This window comes from Camelus dromedarius, chromosome 4 (genome assembly GCF_036321535.1).
Source record: "Camelus dromedarius isolate mCamDro1 chromosome 4, mCamDro1.pat, whole genome shotgun sequence".
In the NCBI taxonomy this organism is placed as follows: Eukaryota; Metazoa; Chordata; class Mammalia; order Artiodactyla; family Camelidae; genus Camelus; species Camelus dromedarius.
This window is the reverse complement of record NC_087439.1, coordinates 18,909,478-18,922,753: the sequence shown is the minus strand read 5'-3', so window position 1 is coordinate 18,922,753 and position 13,276 is coordinate 18,909,478. Positions and strand designations below refer to the sequence as shown.

At 43.1% G+C, this 13,276-nt stretch overlaps 1 long non-coding RNA gene across 1 annotated transcript in view; it reads right to left on the bottom strand.

Annotated features, from left to right (window-relative positions):
- The window catches only part of LOC135321207 (uncharacterized), a 352,339-nt gene that overhangs the window by 291,275 nt on the left and 47,788 nt on the right, over window positions 1–13,276 (bottom strand). The window lies entirely within an intron of this gene.

Sequence of the window (13,276 nt, the reverse complement as noted above, 5' to 3'; positions counted from 1 at the left end):
GAGCAGAACAAGGAACTATTCTCAATGTCAGGCCCTGCAGAGCCAAGACTCAGAGATACGCAACACCTGTCTCCCTCGGGGAGGGGCAAGAGCTTGCACAGGTGGAAACAGAGGCCAGAGGAAAATGCCAGAGCATTCAGGAGGGCTGTGTGCTTTCCCGGCAGCTGTGCATGGGGGGGTGGATGGTGGGTAAGAGTTCAGGTTCTGAAAGTCCTCCTGTGGAGGTTGACTGTTGGGCAGATTAAAACAAAACAAAGTTTATTAGATACACAGTGTTCATAACAAAGTGGTGCTTTCCTTCTCTTCTGAATTTCTTTGTGTCCTCTGGTAACCACACGTTAGTTTTTACAATGAAAAAACAAAGGAGTTACGAGGCAGCAGATGCTGGGGAAGTCAGGAGGGTGAGAAAATCCATTCTGGGTTTCTGTCTAATCATCAAGTATTTACTGGATTTAGTTCTCTGCTCAGTGCTGCGTGGAGGGGAGGAAAATCGAAGGCAGACTTCTGTTGCAGCCGAGTTGACAGCTCATCTGGGAATGTTGTTCAGAAGAGGAGCCCACCCCACAGAATGCTGGCAGGGGCGCTGGTGTCATAATCACCACCCTCACTCCTCTAAGCCCCAGAAGGCATGACACTCAGAACTGGTAGCTAAATCAAAGCATGAGGGACAGAAATGACTTAAAAGACCTCCCAGAAAGTGGTTGAAGGCCCCTAAGGATGTTTTTCACATAAGCTCTTTTGTAAAGGTCTTAGAGTTCACCTTCAGGTTTCCTTGAAACTATAACTGAAGGAAAGCTTGGGAGATCTGAATGTTCCAGTCTCCGAGAGGAATTGAGCCTAGACCCAGAAGAACAAAGCTGGGTTCTGGCTCTGCCTTTTCTGAGTGGTGCAACTTTGGTAGAATCCCGGGTCAGTGAATCTTTCTGAGTGGTCAGTTCCTCCATCTCTAAAATCAGATTACCACCCACCTCCATCTTCCTTCAGACTCAGTTGCCATAGGATCAGATAGGGTAATTGAGGGGAACGTGCTCTGAAACCCCAAGTTCTACACATCCTTAGGCATCTCCCAGAAGGGCGAGGTCACTGGGCTTCCCAAGTGGATGTTAAAAGACATCTCCAGAGTCCCAGCCTGGGTGAACAAGGAAAACATCTGGTTGCTGGTGGGACCCAGCACACCTGGGCTCTCGGGATGGGTCGTGTGCGTTATCAGTGCTCCCCAGGTGATCCCAGAGTAGAGCCAGGGTTGATAGGCATAGCTTAAAGACCACACTGACAGACTGGGCTGCTTTACTCCTTCAGCAAAACAATTCTTCCACAGCTGTGGTGGTAGAAGAAAATCTCTCCTTCCAAAACCTTTCCCAAGCAGAGAGTCAAATTCTCCCACCTAATCACTAAGGGTTCTGGGTCTCAAAATTTAGAGTGTTAAAGAGTCACCTGGAATGCTTGTCACAGAGGAAGAGGCCAGGGACCCAGTGCCACAGAGATTCTGATCCCATGAGTCTGAGAAGGGACTCAGGAAACATGCATTTAATCACATGTGGTGTAACGAGAAAGCATTGGACTCAAAGGAAAAAATAAATAACATAATTCTTATTTGTGCTCTCCTACTAAAACAATGGGTAATCCTGGCCTTCTGACAGCAATAGTAACCACAATAGCCATTATTTATTGAGCACATACTATATTCCAGGACCTCAGGTGCAGCATTTGGAGTCTTCTTTAAGAGCTGTAGGGTGGTGTTCTGGGTTCGCACACGTGCACTGCATATCCCTCACTCTGGTGATAGTGCCCTTCCCCCATTTCGCTGACTCAAGTGTATCTGCCAATCACACTGCCCAGTACCACCCACTCAGGGAGAGGCAGGAGTCAGATGAGGACATGTGACTCAATCCCAGCCAATTAGGCTCTTTCTCCTGGGAGCCCGACTTGAGTGGAGACAGGTGAGGGCCTAGGGCAGGTGCCTCCTGTTTTTACCAGCTGAATCCCCAGGCTGAATCCCGGAGCCAGCCCTTCCCAGGACCTGGTGGTTTAGCTCTTTCTCCCATTTCAGGAGCTATCCATTAGGTGACCTGTAGATCTTTTTCTGGCTTAGTCAATTTCATTTATTATAACAAAAAAAAATCAATGAAATATTCATCTCACAGATAAAGAAGCTTGGGCTGAAAGGAAGTAAATGACAGACCCAAGGCCTCCGCAGCCAGGAGATGACAAAGCAAGACGCACAACCGGGCAGGTGTGGCTTCACACTATACCTCACGTGTCCTCACACTCCTTGCATCCTCCTGGGAGCTCAAACAGCTGAGAGGAGGAGGAGAATGTGCATATCTATGTATATATATACACATATATATGTGTGTATGCAGTAGGGTATAGCTCAGTGGTAGAGTGCATACTTAGCACGCACAATGTTCTGGGTTCAATCCGCAGTACCTCCATCAGAATTAAAAAAATAATAAAAATAATTTTGAAAGAAAATATATATGCTTTGAAAGGTATGAAGAGAAATTCAAAAGTTACTATTAATACCCATACTCATCCCTCTGGTTTAAAACCTCCCAATCAGAGACCTAAACTAATTGTTCATTTAATTTACCCATTTCTATCAAATGTCCCAAGAGGCTAACCAGCAACCCTCTTACTAAATTATATATTACATCACAATGCATGGCAGAGTAAAATGAACACAGAAATGCAAACAGTGGTTCCAGTTGGGAAGACCCCAAGGAAAAAAATTTCTACAAAGCAATAATTAGCGGCATTCACCACCACTTTAGCTGAGTTTCTATTTTATTTTATTAAATTACTGACTTTTTAGATGCGTGGATCCTAGATTACAATCCTAAAATTACAAAACCGATGCTAGACTTGTGGCCAAAAATTTGACCAAGTCATCCTTCTAAGCATTAAACCTTCCAGTTCTTATTCCTGAAACAGATGGCTTCTCCTGCTTCCTCTTTATCTTCTTTCTTTTTCTTCTTTTCAACCATACACGTGAGACTATCAGGAAAACTATCTATATTTGACTCCACGATATGAGTTTTGTTCTGCTAGTCCCCATGGACCAAAGCCAAGGCTGAGCAAGTATTTGTCACTCAACAAACTAAGGTAGCAGAATTTACTTTAGAAACACTGATTGCCCTGTTCACTGAGTTTCGACTATCTCAAACTGACCTCACTGGAGGATTCCAGCATCCCCAGTGTGTCCCCATCACAGATGCCCCTCAAAAAGCCCTTGGCCACGTTCCACACATACTGCTCCACTGCACTTCTCTGTGGTACCAGGCCACAGCTTATTAGAAAACCATGGACTCCACTTCTGGGAATTTGGTCTAAACATATGATCACCAATGTTTAGTGATCAAATATTTACCCTAAGGTTACTTATCACAGCATTGCTTATAATAGGAAAAATGGAAACAATGTAAATGCCTCAAAATAAAAGATTAATTAAACACATTATGGCATAATCATTGTAAATATCTGGTTAAAGAAGAGTTAAATGTTCATGAGAAAAATGTTCATGGAATATGTTCATGAGACATTGTGAAATGAAAAAGATGCATGGAGCAGTGTGTCCAGTGTGATTCCATTTTTGTAAATATATATATGAAATATTCCCCCCCAAAAAAGATTGGAAGGATATTCACCAAAATAGAAAGTGCAGTTATCTCTGAAAACTAAAATTATAAATTATTTTTATTTTATTTTCTTACTAGTCCATATTCCTTAAATTTTAGGAAGGGAAAATTTTTAAAATTGAAGTAAAGTTTTCCTTACAATATTGTGTTAGTTTCTGATGTATACCATGGTGATTCAGTGATACATACATATATATCTTTTTTTTTTCAGATTCTTTTCCAATATAGGTTATTACGAGCTATTGAATATAGTTCCTTGTGCTATACAGTAGGACTTCATTATTTTGTATATAGTAGTGTGCAACTGCTAATCCCAAACTCCTAATTTATCCCTCCCCTCCACTTTTCCCTTTGGTAACAATAAGTTTGTTTTCTATGTCTGTAGGTCTGTTTCTGTTTTGTAAGTAAGTTTCATTTGTGTCATTCTTTTTAGATTCTACATATAAGTGATATCATGTGATGTTTGCCTTTCTCTGCCTGACTTATTTCACTTAGTATGACAATCTCTAGGTCCATCTACGTTGCTGCAAATGGCATTATTTCATTCTTTTTTATGGCTGAGTAGCATTCCATTATATATATATATAGATACCACAACTTCTTTATCCAGTCATCTGTTATTTGGACAGATGGACATTTAGGTTGCTTCCATGTCTTGGCTATTGTAAATAGTGCTGCTGTGAACATTGGGGTACATGTATCTTTTCGAATTATAGTTCTTTCCAGATATATGGCCAGGAGTGGGATTGCCTGATCATATGGTAACTCTATTTTTTAATGAATCAAAAACAGAAAATTTTTTTAAAAGCAAACTGTTGGGTTGGCCACAGAATGGTCAAGCTGGTTACATGTACTGTTCCCAGTTAGATCTCAGCTGCAAATATCCCACAGGACTTGATTTTCCAATCCTTAATTGCACTCCACCTGGAGAGGCCATGGGGATAATTCCTGGTATATTCATTAAGAAGCTGTCGAGCAAGAGTCCAAAGAGAAAAGTCTGAACTGAAGGGATTAAAAAGTAAGAGGGAAGACAAAGGTAAACAAATTGCCATAAGTGTAAAATGTAACTGGTCACAATTAACAGGTGATTTGTGAAGCTTTACAAACTTACTTTTTAAAATAACAAGAAAAAAATACCCTGATGCAAGTAAGAGACTTTGGTTTGAAGAGGTCAAGTCTCCAGCCAGTCTGGAAGGAGCACTAACCACCCTGGTGGCCTAACGCAGGTCTGACGGAAATGCGGAATGCAACAATTGTATGTCTCTCTTAGGCTCCAAACCCATTCTCAACTCCATTACCAGATGACCTAAAGCAAGAGGTTGTTTGAAAAGATGTGGAGAATTACCTTCCTTTCTAATATAGTTGAAGGTATAGAGATCACTTAAGCCACCATCTTGGTTTTGACTCAGCCTCCCAAAGCATCTCACATCAAAGGCTGCCCCGTCTCTGACTGCCTCTGGCACGAAAACACAAAGGATTAAAAGGAAGTCTTTACTTCAAACTGTGACACCACTCCACATTCTGCTGATGTGGTTAGCCAGTTCTTCAAACCCTTAACGCCATTTCCTACAACAGCTAACGTCTCCGTGTTATGGTTAGAGTAATTTCAGAAGAAGCACGCCATACAAGAGGCAAGTAGATATGAAGTATCTATGTCTTGAAGTCTTGAGGAAAACACTGCAATATTTCTCTTTTTTAGATCACTTTTCATAGAGCTAAAATCTTGGATAATCTGACACGTGTACACATTCTGTACATCATGTTTGTTTTGTAGTCCAAACGGTCTCCTGGCTTAGTAGTACAACCTCAGGATCCTGGGCACTCAGTCCTCTCTGGGATCGTCCTCTCTGGAAGGAGAAAGGCTCTATTTGTTGCCTTCCGACTGCCACCCTTACCCTTCTCCCCTACAAGCAGTCAGCCTCCCACAGCAGAGACTGAAGACCACAGATAGCTGCCGCCACAGCCTCCCTTGCAGCAGGGTGACTAAGTGATCCCATTGTGGCCAATGAAGCATTAGAAAAATTCTGCTGAGACACTCCTGGGAAAAGCATATTTCCCTCTCATAAAAAGAGCAACACAGGAGTAGATCTTTTTTCCCACCACCTTCCCTTCCTTTTGCAGGTGCCATTGTAAGAAAATTTGGAGCTGCAGCAGCCATCTTGAGACCATGAGAAGAAACACTGTTGACTCCCTGTGGGTGGCAGGGCAGAAGTAGAGATAGAAGCTGGAAACTTGAATTGCTGCACTGAGCCTATATTGACTTACTTTTTGACTTCTTAAGTGAGATGTTCAGTGCCTGCGTTTTCTCAAAAAACTTTTATTTGCATATTCTGCCATTTACAGCTGAAAATATCCTACTGTATTCTACCCAGAAAGCTCTGCATTCTCCCCAGACCTCAGAACCTTCTTCCCCTCCTTTAGATACCTCTCCATTATTCAAAATATAAATAATATCCCAGCCTTAAGAATTACTTTTGAAATATTTCACCAACTTCTAGGCCTCCCAGAAAATAACAAGCACCCACAGAGTCCAAATCTCTGAAAGCTTCCCTGTGATTAGAGAATGTCTAAGAGATAGCCTTGGTGGATCCATTATCTATTGCTGTGGAACAGACCACCACAAAACTTAGTGGCTTACAATGACGATTAATTGCTCACAATTCTGCAGGTCAGTAATTTGGGCTGGGCTCAGCCAGAACAGCCCATCTCTGCTCCATATGATATCAGCTGGACTCACCATGTATCTACAGACTGTTGTCAGCCCTCAATTGGCAGGTCAGCTGAAGACTGGCTGGTCCTGGATGATCTTGCCTACATGTCTGACAACTGACCCACTGGTGAGAATAACTCAGTTCTCCTCCTTGGCCTCTCAAACAGGCAGCTCAGCTTCTGCATGTGGCAGCTCAGTTCCAAGAGGGTTGAGAATGGAAGTTCTCAAAGCCCCTGAGGGCTGAGCATGGAAGGCACACATAACTGTCTGGCATTCTATTGGTCAAAGCAAGTCACAAGGCCAGCCTAGCTTCAAGAAGTGTGGAAACAGGCTCCACCTTCTGAATAGAGGAGCTTTAATTCATTTCTGGCCAAGCTTAACCTATCACCCAAGGTAGTTGCAGCCTCCATAGTTTAAAAATGTAAATGCAATTCTCCAACAATGAATTTTTTTTTTTTAGTTGTATATATTGGCCACACAGCTACGTGTATGTTAATGTGTTCATGCAGATAAAGTTGTTGACCAAAAAATTAGGTAGGAAGGGCGGGCAGGTATATTTATGATTTTCCAATTTGAGAGGTAAGACAACAAAACAAAATAAAAAGTTCTTAGACGGAGCAATGCACTAGAGAGATTAGGGCACCTGGCCCTGGCCATGGAGGGCTAGGCCCCTAGCAACCAACATCCCACGCGGGGCTGTGTGGAAAAAAAAAGAAGAAAAAGTTCTCAGAAAACAAATTTGCTTGGTTTTTTGTGTTTTTTTTTCCACAAAATATGTGTTTTAGATAAATTAGAATTATTCTCCTATTTAATCACAGGTTACCTCTGGAAAAACATTTTTACAGTGGTTCTCAACCTGGTCGTGTTATTGAATCTCCCAGGGAAGCCTCAACCCCTGAAAATTCTGATGCAATTGGTTGAGGCTGGAAAATCATTTATTTGATGTATGTCCTACTTTTCCAGTTCTACCCTAATCCACAGAGAATGTACCCTCTCTGAATCTGAGATCTTGGAGCATATAAGTTTTCTAACTTTTCTGTTGAGTTCCAGGCACAAGCTTGGGTTCCAAGTCAAAATTACATTCTTTGTAGTCATCTGACCCCAGAATTATATACTCAGGCACTGATAAACAATCCTTCTAGCAGGGAGGGTATAGCTCAGTGGAAGAGTGCAAGTGCATGCTTAGCATGTAGGAGGTTCTGGTTTCAATCTCCAGTACCTCCATTAAAAAATAATAATAATAAGTAAGTAAATGAACCTAATTACCTCCCCTCAAAACAAAAGTAAAAATCCTTCTACAATTCTTCCTTTTTAAAAATAATAAATAAACTAACTAACTAACAAAAAATTTTCTTGTAGGGGGGAGGTAATCAGATTTTTATTCATTTTTAATGGAGGTCCCGGGGATTGAACCCAGGACCTCGTGCATGCTAAGCATGCTCTCTACCACTGAGCTCTACCCTCTCCCATTCTAAATCCTTCATTTATAGACTACAAAATGATGACCCACAGGTTGGAAATGACCCAAGTTTTGTTTGATATGTATACACACTGGTAGCCCAAACAATACATTCTAAACAAAACAAAACAAAAAAAGGGCAGGGGGCAGAATTACGTGCTTATATTTATAAATGAGGATGTTTCACCTTAAGACCAGAGTGGTGCTTCTCTTGAAAATGTTAAAGATCAGAGAACACTCAGCAGAGCTGATAGGCTCTGCTCAGCTCCAGCCCATTTCTCAGTCTGCAGCAGTTTTTATACCTGGCTGCCTTCACTCATTTACATTATCTGTCTCAACTCCGTAAGCATTTGAGTTTGCATCCTTGGTCTAGTTCATTACCAGCTGCCATTTTATAATTGAAGATTCTGAGGTCTAGAATCTTGGGTGGCATAGGAAGTGTTGAGTCCCTATGCTGTACCTGGCACCACACATACATATTTCATTCGGTTTTCATTTCAACACTGGGAGGAAGGCTTTCCTGGCCCCATTTTATAGTTGATGGAACTGAGGCTCAAAGAGGTTGGGTAACTTGCCCACAGACACATACAGCTGGTAAGAGATAGAGCTGATATTCAAACCCACATCTCTGTGGGTCTAAAACCAGGCTCCTTGTGCCGCTCCATTGCCGCTCTTGCACACCATGATAACTGCTTTTGCTTACCTACTGTTCCTTCTTAACTCCTCTTCCCACAACACCCCTTTTACCTCTGCACTAGCACCTATCAACATTTCCTGCCTCCTCTCTCTCACCTCTTATTGTCTGGTCCTGTCCAGCAACTTACAGTTCCCCATTAGTCCCAAGGCCCATATTTCCATATCATATAGCATACCACAGTCATAAAATAACTCACTCTGTGGCAGGAAGGGGTCCAATTACAACCCACATAATTGGCGAAAGAGAGTCATTCATCACAGTGGTCATGGGATTGGAGGTCATCGGAGCATTTCCATTTGTTGGACATTTTCCTGTGTGTTTTATCCATCCCTTCATCGCGGTCTTTTACAGATCCCGGTGGACTCACTGGGACATTTCACAAGTTATCAAATACATGCATTAAGGATTGTTAATAGCAGCCAAGGAGCAGAAATCATTATGTGAGAATAAAATGCATTGCATAAAATGAGATTTTGGAGTGACAGAGTGGAAAGGGAATGATTCCCCCCGCCCCCCAAGTGACCCAGTAAGCCCAGCGGTGGGGCCCAGAGGAGTTACTATCTTGCCTGGCGGAAATCCTCCACAATCCTATAACTCTGAAAAACAGTTAAGATAGGAGTCCAGGTGCCTTGCTACTTGAACCTCTTTAAGAGGCAGCCAGTGGTTTTCTAGGGAGCAAACTTTCCCCTGTCAAGTTGGGGAGAAAATATATTGGCCTAATCTTTACTGTTTAAGTCAAATAATTTGATTTGAGTTTGATTCGTCCAAAGGCTTCCCACTACAGTGTGAAAGATAAAAACAATGTAACAGAAGTATAGAACGTTAGAAGAGGATATGCTGGAATAAAACAGCACTTTAAAAGGAGAGTATCTAGTCCAGAGATCCTATCCTAGTGCCAACCCTTCAGACCTGACTCGCCGATGTGTTTTGTCTAAATAATGCAAAGTTTTTGTAAAAATGAGACTTGGTTACCAATGTTTAAAAATCAGGTGATTTCAGTTTTTTGGTCTTTTTTTTTTTTTTTTTTAATTTCACTTTCTGGCTTTTCTTAAAAAAAACCTAAAATCTGGCAGTACTGGGCCAGCTTCCCTGTGACAAGAGCTGGCTGGAGTTGCTGAGGGTCTGCCGCCTTTGGCAAAGGGGGAGCTGCTCCCAGAAGTTGGCCCCTGCCTCGCCAGCCACTACTCTCTCCCAACTCTCAGGCCAAAGGGCATTGCCACTTTACTCGCTGTGTTTTAGATATGCAGAACGTCTAAGTCCCATGCCCAAGGTCATCAATTCAATTTAGTCAGCAAATATTTACTAAGGCACAGACTGTGCCAGGTACTGCTCCAGGCACCAGGGATACGACAGTGAACAAAACAACCCACAGTTCTGGCCTTGTAGGGTTGACATCTAGCGAGAGACCCAGACAATAAGAGGACAACATACAGTATGTTAAACAAAATCAGGATGAATATACAGTATGTCAAATGGTGAAAAGTACCAGGGAGAAAAATGAAGCAGGCAAAATGGAAGGGCAGTGGTAAAGAGTCACAGTTTTAAGTAGGATGATGGGGGAAGGCCTCTCTAAGAAGGTGAATGGCATTTGAGCATAAGTTCAAAGGACGGGAAGGAGGGAGCCATGTGCATTTTTAGAGAGATAGCATTCTAGGGAGGAGTAACAGGACCTGCAAAGCATATAACATGTTAGCACCGGTACTAAGACTTAAACCAGGGCCAGGCTGTCCTTCCAATTAGAGATGATGCCACTGGCCACTAACCCTCAGCAGAAGTTCCAGGATAGGCTTTTCCAGAACACCTGTCCTCTGGTTTTTCATGGAAACCCACAACACCCTAAGTGAAAATCAAGATTTACGCCAAAGCTAAAATGAAGAGGGATTATTCTCTTTACCCATGGCTTCACAATAGGAGCGTTTTATTCCGGAAACTCCCCTAGCACATGTAAAATGCGTTTTTTTATTAGAATTGTGATTCTCACAATTTTTCAAAAACCCATTTACCACACAAAGCAAGGAATCCCTATAGTGCAGATGGATTTATGTGGAGCTAGCCATGCTCCCTCACCAGATCCTAGGGTCTCCCCACACCTCATTAACAGGAGTTCTTTGCAAGCTGCCCAGCCAAGGTTAGGAGCACAGACCCTCAGTGAAAGCCAGCGCCAAGTGACAGACTGGGCTGGACTCCACAATCCTGGGTTGTTGCTGCCAAAAGCACTGGGCGTGACCCCTGGCTCCTGTCAGAACTGCTGTTACAGCCACTCTGTCCCCCTCCCCTCACCCCACTCCTCAGGGCTTCACTCAAAGCTGCGGGGGCTGTTTCATTATTTTTTATTAGAGTTTATTGTTTTTCAGATTCAAAAAGTACCCAATTTGGAGGATTTAGAAAACACAAAGAGTGAATAAGTTGTTTTTTAAAAAAAATCCTTAACTCCATCATTCAGAGAAAATCATTGGTATCCACCCTTGCTGGCTATTCCTTATTGAAGTCATAGGGATTTAGATTGATGGTCCTCTTTTCTGCCTCCAAACAGCTTCTCTGCCATGATGCCATTCCCCTTAAGAATGCTTGAAGCGAAGGCTTGGATGTGGGTAATTAGGGAGGTAGAAAGGATGGAGGACCACTTAAATTGTCTGGTTCAATTCAAGCTGCAGATGTCTGTGTCCATAACTAGCAGGGCAAACACTGAATCTACAGGTGGAGTGAGGGGGGTTTCTAGATCTGCAGGTGCATCCTTGGAAACCTGGCTTCAGGTAGAAGCTGGGACCCTCCTTCCCTCCACTCCAGAGGGATTACATGAGGGAGTGGTTACAGCATTGTGCAAGGTAGGAAGAGGACCCATCTCCTTCCCTTCCAGGGTCTGGAGGTGCTATGAGGGGCTTGGTCCTTCATGGTGCCCTTCAAGAATTCAGCTCTATGGTTAGAAGCTGCCTTAGCAACTGAGGCTCTACCTCCTGCCAGTGCTGCTGTCACCCCAAAACACTAATGTAGCCATGATGGTAGAGACAGTGGTGGAAGGGGTGGACATGACAATTACAGAGACAGGATGTATCAGTCAGCCCTTGCCACAGTAAGGCTGTATGACAAGCCATCCCAAAATGAAGTAGCTCAAAACAGTGATGAGTTATTCTTACTTAAGTATCTGTGGGTTAGCTGGGGATCAGCGCACCTAGGTTGGGCTCAGCTTGGCTGGGTTTCAAACTGCTAAAAGGCTGGGTCTGTGTCATCTCCTTGTTTCTCTAATCCACCTTGGAACAGTGGTCCAGCTGGATTATATTCTTCTTGTGCCCATGGCTGCAGTGCAAGTGCATGAACTCGATTTCAAGGCATATTTCAAGCTTTGGTTCACATCACATCTGATAACATCCCATTGGCAGAGGCCAGTCTTGTGGCCAAGCCCATATCAATGGGATGAGAAGAAATTCTGCTTCTAGGAAGGGAAACTGCAAACTCACAGGGCACTGGGTATAGAAACAAGGAAGAGTGAAGAATCAATGCCAATAATGCAAACTATCACATAGATGACATGACAATCACCAAAGGTATCAAGAATTTGCAATAACTCAAATAGGACCACAAAGCGGTAGAGAGCCAGGGAAGAATTATGAGACCAATGGGACAAATCCACTCCAGGTTCGGGGCAGCCAGGATATACCCAGTGGGGGACAAGTCTGGATCCCCAGTGCTGCCTGTCCTGACTCTTCTCATGCCGTGGCAGCCTGTCGGGTCTGCCATCCTGCTGGTTGGTGGAGGCTCTGGAAGAACTCTCGTTCACTCATTATGTACTGAATATTTATATTCCCCCCAAATTCATATGTTGAGGCCATGTCCCTCAATGTGATAGCATTAGGAGACGGAGCCTTTGGGAGGTAATTGAAATTAGATGAGGTTATGGAGTGGAACCGTCAGGAACAGGATTAGTGCCTTTATAAGAATCAGGGGAGAGTCTGCACCCTCCTTCTGCTCTCTGTCGTGTGAGGATACAGTGAGCAGTCCGCAGCACAGAACAGTGCTTTCACCAGAACCCCACTGTGCTAGCCTCCTAATCTCGAGCTTCCAGCCTCCAGAACTGTGAGAAATAAAATGTCTGTTGTTTGAAAGCCACCCACATCATCTATGGTACTTTGTTAGAGCAGCCCAAACTGACTAAGACATCAGTCCACCCCCTCAACCATCTTCTTTAACAACTGAAACAGTTGGATGATTTCTTCTGAACCCCCACTGTCTCCAGCCACTTTCTTATCTTTACACACTTCTTCTTCTGTCTTCCTATTCATTTGTGTTATCTCTCCCATGGGGTACTTATCCAAAGAAGGTAGAATTGCAAGTACCACCAGAAACTGGGCAGGGGCAGATCATTCTCGGTGGGTTGGACCTCCTTGAAGACGGCAGTCTAGCTATACAGTAAGGCAATCCGATTAGAGTCAGGCAGAAACGTGGCCACGTCTTAGCCCTACCCTCTCTATTGGTGTGACAGTTTTAGTGTCTCTTAGCTTCAGTTGCTTTACCTACAAAATGTGTTTAATCATTTTCACCTGGCATTGCTGTGAGACTTAACCATGATAATGCGTATAAGGCAGGAATTTTCCAGCACAACCTTGGATGCAAGAAATATTCCCTTAAGATAAAAGTAAATCTAACAGTGAATCCCCACCCTAAAAGTAGTAAATTCAGTCACAAGCATTATTCGGGTTGTCTCCTACTTCGTAGGGTGACATAAAAGTGTTTATTTGTTTATTTAAGCCACTCTCCAGGGCTGCCACTTGCTCTTT